This window comes from Rhizophagus irregularis, chromosome 14 (genome assembly GCF_026210795.1).
Source record: "Rhizophagus irregularis chromosome 14, complete sequence".
NCBI classification, from domain to species: Eukaryota; Fungi; Glomeromycota; class Glomeromycetes; order Glomerales; family Glomeraceae; genus Rhizophagus; species Rhizophagus irregularis.
The window spans coordinates 2,163,450-2,177,410 of NC_089442.1; positions in this window are offsets into that span (position 1 = coordinate 2,163,450).

Genomic DNA, 13,961 nt, shown 5'->3' on the forward strand with positions numbered 1-13,961 from the left:
ATTTTTTTCAGGTTACGCTGTACCTTCACTTATCAACGATTTTAACTTCCTTCCATGCTTTGATTATATCGATTCCAAATTTAAATAAGATTCGCTTTAGGTGTCATATCGAAATTGAAGGCCATTTTCTGGATCTTTAAGCTTGAGTATCCAGATCTGTGAAGTTTTTTGAATACAGGCAACTAAAGTTCGAATTGCTTCATAAACTTCAACATAAAAGAATTTTTTACCTGAAGTACATATACACAGTAGATCACCCCATACAAAATGATCATTGGGATCTGATATTCTAGATCAGTCTATTTTTACTGAATTTGGAAGTTTTTGTTCTCTACCTAAAGCCATTTTGTTAACAGTAAGCTTTATTGAGGGATTTTTTACTCCTAGCTTCTGATTCTGATTGGCATAATGACAATAAAATCTATATAATTTTTATTTTGTATGATATATGCATTTCATTTGTATGTGCCCAATAATATAATGAACAGTGTAATGGAAAGTTGCATGTCAATAAAAACAAGTCAGAAATGCTATCTGAAGGAAATGAGAGAGTATACCCTTTGATACAATTATCTCTGAGTAATAATTTCACAAAATCGAATTCTGTCTAAGTGACTTCTAACTTTGCAACATCTAATAAAGAGCTTTCTACAACTTCTGATTTATCATTGGGTGGACAAATCATGAAATCAAAAATAGTTCCATTTTTTGGATGAATAGCTTTTTTACATAAATATACTCTTCTGTTTTTTCATTATATTTAAATGATCTAAGCATTCACAAAAAAAATAAACATTTGTTTGCTATATTATCAATAATGCTATTATTTACTTGTAAAGCTGTCAGAAGTTTTTTATAAATAAGCTTAATAAATATTATGACTTAAGCAATATTTGGAAGTCTTATGCTAAAAGTTGAAACATGAAGAAATATTTTGTTTGCATCATTACTTTTAATAATAGTTATAGTTTTTTTATCTCATTTTAGAAATATTTTTATTGGTAAATCAAAAACTATAACAGGGTGAAGTAGTTCATCTTCATCAATAAACTTATGTAAAAAATAGCCTTTATGATTTAAAAGTATAGCTTTAATACTATCCACATTATTTGCATTTAAAAAATTCCTTGGTCTAATACTATCATCACAAATTTATATAGGCATGCATCTATATTAAAGGCTTTAAACTTACAATAGTAGGAGGTAGATATGTCAAAGAATTCTGAAAGTTCTGATTGGATCATTTTTTTGAAAGATTTATAGCTATAACAAAACTTGAGATATAATATTCATAAGAAAAAAGTTTAAAATAAAATTAATTTTCTAGAATTATTAATCAATATATATATATATGAAAATTTTATAATTGTCACAGGTCGAAAAGTGAAAAATCAGGCACCAATCGGTCACCAATCAGGTAGCTAATTGATGCCTGATTGGTGACCGATTGGTGCCTGATTGGCATTTTCACGAATAGCAATCAGGGCAGTTTGCTAACTTTTGATCCAGTGATCAGAAAAGGATGAAATATAGCTCATTGGAATCGTCTCAACATGACGAATCTAATGGTAGTAAAATCGCATTTCTAGGATTAATACTTGATGAGAAATTAAGTAAAATATAAAAATAAAAATGTATCATTTATATTTTATTTAGTTTTTTATTAACTATTAATCCTAGAGATGCGATTTTACTACCATTAGATTTGTCTTGTTAAGACGATTTCAATGAGCTATATTTCATTCTTTTCTGATCACTGGATCAAAAGTTAGCAAACTGCCTGATTGGTGACGGTATTTGGCGAAAATGCCAATCAGGCACCAATCGGTCACCAATCAGGTATCTGATTGGTGACTGATTGGTGACTGATTGATGCCTGATTTTTCACTTTTCGACCTGTGTGTTTATATATTCTTAGGACTGGAAAAGTGTACAATTGAAGAATGAAGATGCTATTAAATAAAAGAATATAAAGTTCATTGTAATTTTAGGTTGCAAAGAATGCAATAAGTTAACTAATTCCATATATGGATTTTGCAATAAGTATACAAAAAAATATAAAACAATGAAATATTACCATTAGAAAAAGCTAACTAAGTTGGCTTCAATATAGTTACTAGAAGATATTAGCCTTAATTATTTTTTAAAAAATTTTAAATTATGGCTATAAGATTTTTATAGCCTTAATTAATTATAGTATATAAAAATTTTGTATTACAACACTTTTTTGAATTACGGCTAACATCTTTAGTTATTAGCAGAAAATGAAAAATTATGAAATCTTTTAAATACAACTGAAAGTATCTAACTACCTATGAAAATTCTTATATATAACTTTTAGGTACATTTTTATATAGCTTTTTTACATTATAAAGATTTTAAAATAAAATCTAAATAAATGTACAGTATATATATTATTCAAATTATTTTGGATTGCTATAATTATAAGTAAATCCCAAATTCAATTATAGCATCCCAAATTATTTTGGTATTTTATATAATAAATTATATATAAACTGGATGAATTACAACATTTGAAATTATAACTATAGCATTCCAAAATAATTTGAACAAAATATATAGTTATTATAGTATATAGATACAAGAAATATAAATTAATTAACTCAAAAAGTTGAAAGTACTACTATATAAAGATATACTTCAGAATATATCTATAAATATATTCAAAAAATTTTATAGAGATATTCAAAAATTAGTATATATATACTTATTGTTTCAACCCAGTTTAAACTATAATTAAGTACTTATTACATTTTATAAATATATTTTAAAAACTTTAGAAGTTTATCTCACTTCGATAACAAATAGGTAATTAAAGTAAAACTAGCAATGATAATATGTAAATAAAGTATTATTACTTAATGCTGATTCATTATTCATTTTTAGAATTGATACAACAGTACAGACAATTGAACATTTTAGACAAGTTTTGGATAGAATTTTGAATAATTTTTTTATATTCAAAATCTTATTTAAAATTTTAAAATTAAAAATTATGTCCAAAATTTATTACTGGATTACAGTTATTTATTAAGATATTTTTTTGGGTATTAAACCATAAAATAGTTGCAAAAAGTTAACAAGAAAATGCTAAAAAGATACTGGAAATGTTTTCAAAATTTAAAATATATTAAGGTGCAGTAGAATGAATAAATATAATAAATTATGATAATTTTGGATATAATATTTTAGCATCCAAGCTAGCATAGATTCCATAAAAATAACATAAAATTAGCAAACTAAAAGAATACTTTTAACACTCTGCCAGTTCTATAACAGTTTTTTACCAATTTATAATAGTTCTATAATACTACTATAATATGATAATACTACTATTAGTATTACTGCCAAAACTTATTTAATGATAAAATTCAAAAATCTGAAACTCAAAAATTTTATTTTTAATGAAAAAAAATTGGTAAATCTGAAACTTTTCTAATTATAATTAGTTTCAAAAAAACATAAAAACAGTTTAGATAATTAATTTTATTATAAAAAATAGTTTCAGATTAAATTTTAAAATTTTAAAAAAATAGTTTTGGCTATACATGCCACCCAAATTATTTTGGACTGCCGTAATTATAAGTAAAATCCCAAATTCAATTATGGCATCCCAAATTATTTTGGCACTTTACATAGTAAATTATATATAAACCGAATGAATTATGGCATCCCAAATTATAATTATGGCATCCCAAAATAATTTGGGCAGCATGTATAGTTTTGGCAAGCATTCTTAACTACTATGGTATTGAATTAGATTCTCAAATTACATGTCTAAAAATTAGTCAGAATTATATTATAGAACTAATTAAAATTAACTGCAACTTTACTGTACTATTTAATGCAATATTTTTTTTTTACAGTGAAAAATAAAATAAAAGACGCTAACATATAACCAATTTCTTAATAATAAAAGAGTGTAAAAAAAGGCTAATAAATATTTAATAATCTAAAGCTTTAATGATTGCAAATAACTGCCAATAAGTGAACATCTATTTAGTAATTGAATAGATGTCTACTAATATAAATTATAATAGAAAATATTTATAGATATATAGCAGAATCTCGTCTACTACTAAAATATGTTACTGGTAGAAATTTCACTTTTATATAAAACTACTTTAGGGTTTGCTTAAATTCTATTAATTAATTAACTAAAAAGGAAAAAAAATTATAACAATGTAATATAAAATTTTCTTTTATAGTAGAACCTTTAAACTTTACCTTAAGCCATAGAATAACCTATCTTAATAATAGGCAAGATTTTTGTATAGTGCATAATAAAAATAAGTGCATTTAGATTATTTGATCATAGTTATATTTAGTTATTTAATCATATATATGATTATAAATAATAAATAGAAAAATAGTAAAGAAAGTAATTTCAAAAATAAAGAATATAGTAGGAAAAATAAGAAATTGGTATAATTAAATTATTTAATTAGATTATTTAATCATATTTAAATTATTAACTTTAAATTATTTGATTATATTTAAATTATTTAGTTATATCTATTTATATTATTTAGTTATATTTAATTATATTTAGATTTTTTAGTTATATTTAAATTATTTAGTTATATTTAGATTATTTAGTTATATCTAGGTTATTTTATTACTAAATAATTTAATTTAATATAAATATTAATTTAATATAATTAAATAATATAATTATGTTATTTAGTCACAATTAGCTTTTTTTTAAATTAATTAACTAATAAAATTATTAGTAAAATTACTAGTAAATTTTAAATTTTTTTTAGTAATTTTTATTAAATTAAGTGAGATTTTAATTTGACTGTATTTAAAATTATATAATATAATATAATTTTAGTTAATTTTAATTTTAATTTTAAACCTTTAAAATTAAAATATTTTGGTTAATTAACTTTAAAATTATATTAATTAAAGTTTTTAAAATTAATTTTATTATCTGATTATAATTTATTAATTAGAATAATGTAATAAAAACTTATTTTATTAATTTAACTACTAATTAATTTTAATCATATAAAAAATACTTTTTATTTTTTAAACCGTAAATTTACAAATTATCATATAATTTTACAGATAAATTGATTTACATTTTAACTATAAAAATATATAATTATTTTTTTTTTTTTTTTAATGATTTATATATGCTTTATTGATATGTAGTTTATATACCATACAAACAAATTATCATAAGCTATATCCACCCAGTAGGATGCAATCATCAAAATATGGATAAGAATAAATATAGAATAAGAATAATTAGTGTTGTATCTATTGATTATAGAATAAAAATAATTAAAATTATGTCTATTGATTATATTATAGAAGTTGTTGTTATTATTATATATATATATATATATATATATTTTTTTTTTTTTTCCTCCCTTTTTCCTTTCAAATTTGGTATATATCCAATTTAAGATTAATTATACTGTTGCTAAATCAATTATAACATTGTTAACAACCTTTTTTGTCTTTATATAAGCCCAACTAAACCACCAGTTATTATTAATTAATAAACACATTTGATCTTGAGCTTTTTTTTTCATTCTATAGCATTTTGATAATATGAGATTTTCATTTTTTAAGTTTTCAGGCTGTACTGAATCCAATTCCAATAATGTATCACCAAATTCTACCATTTGATCTTCCTGTGAATTTGTTATATTATTCTTCTTTAATTGTTGTTTATTCTGTTTTAATTGCTTGATCTGTTGATGAGGGGATTTAAAATAACGATCCATATTTTCAGATTCATTTAATTTGTCTTTTTTTCCAATATTTTTAGCCTTTTCCCATGCATTAGTGGCATTACATCTAGGCAACCAAATTAATTCCTTAAAGTGAATGATGAAGGAATCCAAAAGTGAGGCCAAAAATAAAATGTTTTTTGACTCTGAGAATCCAAATATTTGTTTTGATATTTTGGAAAAATTAGTGTTAATCTTAGCTTCCAAGGCCAATGAGCAGAAATCAAGAAATTTGATATCATCATGTTGTGTTCCTAGTATCTGGTTTAATTTCTTATTTATATTCTTAGGTGTATCTTCTGTTGTATTACTCCCTTTTTGAATTATGGAAATCACATCATTTTGCATTCTGCTTTTGATTATAGGCCATAAGTCCTTATTGGCCTCACATTCAATAAAATGATGTCTGTTTTCTTCTTTATTAGCATTGCACCTTGGACAGACAAACTCTTTGTATAGATTTGGTTTTCGCTGTAAAAGAGTAGTACCTATAGGAAGAAGTTTAGCAAATAGTTTAACAATAAATATTAAGTGCCAATGTTTTTTAACTGAAATACAATTAAACCCTTTATATCTATGAATTAAGTTCCAAGTTATATTCCAATCAATTGGAATTTCATGGCCATTTGCTTTTAGCATTGACCATTCTGCTGCCACTTTAGTATTCATTAGAGTTTTGATAAATTTCCTCAAGTTGTATTCAATGGGGATCTGTTTAAAAGTTGGAAAAAATCTGACTTTCCTATTGCTATAGTTAAATCTGTTGTTAAAGTAACCACTGTCATTACTTGTGTTTTTAGCTAATTTATCTACCATTTCATTCATAACATCTCCACTGTGTCCCTTAACTTTCACTAACACTAGATCCATCTTTTTTTCCTGTAAAAGAATATCTATCTTAAGTAAAATTAAAGAATTAGACTGTTTCAGTAATTTTCTCCCCGATTTATTATGTCTATTATTAATCATATAGATGGCACTTTGACTATCTGTATATATCTTAATTTTTGCATTCATAGGACTTGTGAGTAATGCCAGAAAAATAGCCACTAGTTCTGCACGTGTAGAAGAGGGCCATAATGATAAATTTGCTTGGGCAGATAGGGCGGATTCATCATTGACACAGAACGCCGCACCCATTTTTGTATGCACTAAATTGGGATCTTGTTGATCCCTTGATGTAGGGATACTTATCCTAAGCGAACCATCTGTGTAGTATTCTACCGATATTCTCTCTTCTAATATATTTCTAATATCCATAAGTTTTGATTTCAAGTTATCATCATCTATCCATCTGTGAATCCATATGTCATGAACCAATGGTAGGCTAATTACGGGGCTTGGCGCTGATGTTGGTGCTCTATCTCCGGGTATCAAAGTGTCAAGATGATGAGTTGAAGATAACCATTCACTAGGAAAACTCCAACCACGCGAATTAGAGACTCTATCTAGCTGCTCTTACAGAAATGAGCCGTATAACTCGTCCGTTGTCCTGCCATCCAATTGTTCCATTATCATTGTATCCTGGACGATAGCTAACTGAAATCCCCTGTTCATGATGATGTATTTTGTTGACTTTGCCAATTAACCATGCATCTGAATTAGCCAAAGGCTCTCTAACAAAAATTACTTCATCAGGAAATTTTATAGCGCGAAAAATTGCGTAAGTTTACGATTTTGTAAGTTTACGAAAGTTTATGGCATAATATTTCGAAAAATTTCAAAATATTACGTAAGTTTACAATTTCGTAAGATTTATGTGATATTACGGTTAAAATATTACATAAGTTTTCAATATCATAAGATTTACGCAATATTACGGTCAAAATATTCTGCAAATTTACGAAACTGTAAACCTGCGTAATATTACGGTTGAAATATTTCAAAAATTTACGAAACTGTAAACCTGCGTAATATTACGGTTGAAATATTTCGAAAATTTACGAAACTGTAAACCTGCGTAATATTACGGTTAAAATATTTCGAAAATTTACGAAACTTGTAAACCTGCGTAATATTACGGTTGAAATATTTCGAAAATTTACGAAACTGTAAACCTGCGTAATATTACGGTTAAAATATTTCGAAAATTTACGAAACTGTAAACCTGCGTAATATTACGGTTGAAATATTTCGAAAATTTACGAGATTGTAAACTGCATATGCAGTAGAACGTATACAAGGGGCATGCGATACTATTGAATAATCAAAAATAATATAAACACCTTTTCTTTTATATAAACACCAGTTTGGGAAAGCAAATTTATTTTTATTTACGAATTTTTTATTATTTACAATTTTTATGTTAAAAATTAAAGTAAATTCTAATTTTTATTATAACTTAATAAAAAAAATACACATTTGATACTTGTTCGCTACTATTTTATAAAATAGTACCCAGGCTGTACGGCGTGGACGTCAGTATCAGTCGCAGCCCAAAAAACGTGAGTCTCCAGCCGATATTTGGTACGGACTGGGCCTAGCTACTCACTTAATAAATAATAAAAAAATAAAAATAATTATCTTCTTTTACGATACGTAGGTAAGTTTCTCCTTGCCTCACGATCGTCACGCGTGACTAAAATTGATCAAATTTATCAAATTTAAAACATGAACGTAAATATTAATTATAAATTTTATTATAGTATAATTACCCGGCCTCTCCCAAAATCTCGTTCTAAATTCGCGATAATATTTTGCGCCGGTACGCGTCCACAGCCGCCGCCCAGGGTTACCATTACGATAAAGGACATAGTTCTAAATATCAAAATCAGTTTGAATATTCGGTAAATACATTTAATTTATATGAATGTAATGTTATTTATTTACTTACATGGTAATCCCTGACGAGGTTCCTCCACTTTTGGCTGCACTGTTGCCCGGAAATCCTCGTTCGAAATATTCTATTTATTCTGATTCAATTAAATGGATTGGTTAATTTGAATTTAAATTCTTTCTTAAAGAAATTATAGATATTAGTCATATGAACCTATTGGCAACAGAGTCCCAAAAATCTTGGCGGCTTCTACCATTAATATTGTGGTAGGCGCAGTTTCTGTCTCGGCGTATGTCAACAAGTTCGTCCATCATAGCCCAGTTCCAATGGACGTTATAGTGGGAACGACGACGTGTGTGGCGAGGCATTATTAGTAATTTGATTTTGGGATGAGTAAAAATTTGAAAGAAAGTCGTAAAATGTCACTTTAAATAAAATTTGAACAATACCTCTTTGGTTTGATTTTATTTCTCGTTTCAATTAAAATTTAATTTATTAGACTTTTCATCATTAAACATATTAATTAAATCTCATGCGGATATGGATTATCTAAATATAAATATCATGATTCTAAATATAAATATAAATCACTTAATTTATTTTAATTTTTTTTTAAAAAAAAAATCTTAGTTTGATTTCAATTAAAAATAATTAAAAATCATGTACATGTTTTGGTTATTTAAATATAAATATCAATATATTATATTTAAAAATAAACCAATTTATTATTAGCACATTCTATTGAATTTTAAAAAAATCAATTTTTTTTTTAAAAAAAAATCACATATTTAAAAATAAAACAATTATATTCTGATTAAATATTTTGCGTACATTTCTTAAAAAATTCATAAAAAAAATCTTGTACGTCGTACATGCAATTACTAAATATCATCCCCTTGTGATAAATAAAAAATTACGCAACACAAATTCAACACAAACTCAACACAAATTTAACAAATTTAACGAAATTTGGCTAAAATTAATAATTTTTTACCAGAATTATCAACACAAATTGAACACAAATTGAACACAAATTTCAGTCACGATTTATTTATGTCACACCCGCTATACGATGTACATGATTTCTGGCCAATCAAAATTAGGCTGATCCTTGCATCATTTAATCATTTAATCACGCACGCGTTTTTGTCTTATTTATTTTTGTTTCTTATTTCTTTATTCTTTTGTTCAATATTTTTAATTTTTTTGTCTCTTCTTTCTATTATTTCTTTAATTATATACAATATATTTACATATATTTCATAATTTATTGCTTTGCAGGTATAGAAATATTTGTTTATTAATACTAATTATTTTCATTTTTTTTTACCTCTTTGTTATTTTGTATCGTAATACTAACAATAATATCCATGTTTCCTTTATTCCTTTTTACTTGTACTTTAATACTAACGATACTAACAATACTAACAACATGTTTATTTTTTCCTTTCTCTTTATTTCTTTATTCTTTTGTTCAATTACTTTGCAGGTATAGAAATATTTATTTATTAATACTAATTATTTTAATATTAACGCGTTTTTTTTACCTCTTTGTTACTTTATGTCGTAATACTAACAATACTATCTACGTTTCCTTTATTTCTTTTTACTTGTACTTTAATACTAACGATAATATCCATGTTTCTTTTACTCCTTTTACTGTTTCTTTAACTCTTTTTACCTTAATACTAACAATAATAACAATATTTCTTTTATCTTTATATCTAATACTAACGTTACTATAGCTGTTTCTCTTCTTTTTACGTCTAATAATATTGTTACTCTACTCTTTCTCTTTTTTACTTTTATGTATTCTGTATATATTAATAAATACTTGTAATTTTTTATGATTATATCTAATAAAACATACATTATATAAACTTATAGTACAGAAAATGAAGTATTATTTATCGAAATATTTTGAAATATTACGAAATATTAAGTTGTGTAAATCACAGAATATTACGAATCGTCAAATTATGGAACATTACGCATCATAGAATTTCGAAATATTTTAAAAAGTTGCGAAGTATTACGCAGTAAAATTACGGAATATTACGAATCGTAAAATTACGAAGCCTTGCATACAGTAATATTTCGAAATATTTTAAAAAGTTACAAAATATTACGCTTACGCAAACTTGCGGCGGATCTGAAAACTTACGAAATATTATGTAAAATTACGAAATATTGCGAACCGCAAAATTACGGAATATTACAAATCGTAAAATTACGAAGCTTTGCATATCGTAATATTTTGAAATATTTTAAAAAGTTACGAAATATTACGCTTACGCAAACTTGCGGCGGGTCTGGAAGCTTACGAAATATTATGATGTGTAAACTTGCGCAACTTTTCGCACTATATAATTTCCTGATGTTGTTTGCGTCATGCATCCAGTATAATATCTAATAAGAAGGCCCAAAGGTTAACTTTCGTAATCTCCAGATCATTGCTTACTGTTAAATTATCTGTCCTTAATGTGCACAAATGAGCCACATCACGGTACCATCTAGCTATCCTTCCTTGCACCGGGAGTAGTGCTAAACTACGATATTGTTTCCATGTCATAAGATGTGTTCCCCTAATAAACAATTGATCAATATAAAATATTGGGTAATGTGAACTTTGGTTAATTCTATATATATACTTCGTAAGCTGATATTGTTTAAAGAACTTTAATATCAGCTCTTTCCTCCTGATATACTCCAAGTTGATCTATCAATCGGATCTATCACCATTGAAATGTCAAGGGATTTAGCTATTACCAAAGCGTTGAATGGGACGTTTTTCCGGCTTGAAGTTTTATCCAAGACGTTGCGTGAAGATCACAGTCAAAAATCGGATCAATGATGAGTGATTTAAGCTGCGCGTCTCTAAGCCTAATCTGTGTAGCTATCGCTGCGTATGAGTCACTATTCAATCTAATCGTTAAATCCGTTATAATATTGATACAATGGATTTTCCATGGGTGATTCATACCTAAACACCCCTCATGAAATAATAGAGACGATGGTGTATTCTTGGGTAGTTTCATCCAGTTTTTAACCAATTTCATTACTGGAGCGAACACTTGATTCCAGTCATGTTCTGACAGTGTCATGATTTGGGCTATATATATTAGTCTGGGAATCAATACTCTATTGATTAGGTAAATACATTGTCCAGCTGGGACAAATTTCCTACGAACTGTATCACAAAAGCTTTTAACCGTCGTGGACATACGTTGCATCCATCGCCGCCTACTCGGTTTGTTAGAAAACCAGACCCCAAGGTATCTTATTTCGTCATTAGTGGCTTGAACTATGGAACGATCACGGCCTAATTCAATAACTTGTTCATGCCTTTCCACTGACGGGTTGATAATTATCATTTCTGATTTCTTAACATTGATATCGATATCATTAATCAAGTAGAAATCATTTGCTATATCTACTATCTTTTGCATCCTGGATTTCGATGATTCTAAAAATACCGTATCATCCATATATGCACATACCGGAACCTGAAGCCTGTAATGTGTCCATGTAGTAGGGTCATTAATATCATTTGGCCAGGTAATTTTCATTTCATATCCGCTGTCTTTAGTTTGTTCGTATTCCTACTAGAAGTGGATCATAGAAAATTCGCCATAGCAACGGAGATAGTGCATCGCCCCGATCTATTCCGTCATTTCCAATAAATCCATCACTTAACCCATACGCTCGCGCTATTCTAAGGGATCTGTGTTTGAAAAAGACTATAATCCATTCAACCAGTGATGCCAGAATGTCAATACGAAGCAATGCCCAATTTAGCACTTCTAACCCAACTGAATCAAACGCCTTTTTCATGTCCTGTGTGAGGACCCATAGTTCTTTTTTATTTTCTCTGGCATCCTCAATAAAATTATTAACCAGGTGTATTAGTTCGTTTGTACTTTCTCCGGGTAAACTGAAACAATTGTATCCCTGTAGTATATTATATCATTTCATAACTGAACTCAACCTGTTCGTGATCATCTTTGTGAAGGTCTTCCGAAAACAGTCCAGCAATGCAATAGGTCGAGTATTCAAAATATTATATTCAAAGTTGGTGGGCTTAGGAATAGGGAGAATGATCGATGTTTTCCATGCCTTTGGTATAAGTCCAGTTTGTAATGTCAGATTTCTGAACTTGACCAAGAGGATGACTATTTCCTCAGGTAATTGTAGAATTATTTTGTAGTTAATACCAGACAACCCTGCAGTCGAATTTTTATTTAAATCTTTAACGGTATTGTTCCATTCTTCCATAGTAACCTTTTCTATTGTAGCTTCCATTACTTCTTTAAATTTGCCTGCAGATTCGTAAATTTGTTGCCAAAGCGGCGTCAAAGAATTCTCAAGTGTGTTCCTTTTCCTAAACATGCTCGCGAAATCATTGTCTACTGCTTCCTTAACTTCTCCCGGTTCTGTAGCCAGTCTCTTAGTTGAACCTTCTGATTCTTCGTTCACTAACACCTTATCTATAACTATATTGGCGTGAGTGTTTCTATCTAATATGCTAGAAAGCCATGTTGTTTGGTCTTTTTGTGTAATTTCAACTCTTTTCTCTATTTTATCTTTAATGGATTTCGTCTCTGTTGCTTTGAATTTTTTATAATCTGCTCTTGGCGATAATTCACTTTTTTTTAGATTGTCAAACCAGTTTTCTGAAAACATATCCTGTATGACTATGTTACATTTGTTATAGTCATCGGTCGATGTAACATAGTCTTGATTATATTTGGCAATTTTTCTAGCCCATCTGGATTTGGCGCCCACAGATGTGGTCATTTGTTGGTTGCCATAATAATAATTATGTAATAATTTAAGCAGCTTATTTGTATGACGTTCTGGTCTCGTCTTTTTCTTATTATAACGTATGAAGGTATTATGAAGTCTGATGACTTTCCTAGGGAGTTCTGAGTCCGCTGCGCTGACTATAACACTATTGAGTTTATCACAATATCTATCTATATCTTCTTGAGAATACTCCTTTATATTGACTTTATCCTCAATTATTTCTTGATCTAGAGAGTTTAGTTGACTTTTTATATTAAGTCAGAATTTATCCCACTTTTCCGTTTTAATGTCATCACAATCATACAAGACTCTGGTGTGGGCGTTACCAATGGGTAATTTATCATATACTGTATTTTTCCTATTGTTTCTTATGAGGATAGAGGTGTCCATGGTTAATGTAATTATATCGTAGTCACTATGTGTGATAAACGTTGAGGGGTAATTGAGAAATTCATTAAATTATTATGTTTTCTGATATCCGATAAAATGGTCTATTCTCGTGCTTACACCCTCTCTGTGATAAGTGTTTCCTGGTACTTCTTTATTAAGCTTTCTATAAGAATCTATAAGCCACTTCCCATTGCCATCGATCATTAAAAATTTTGGGTTTT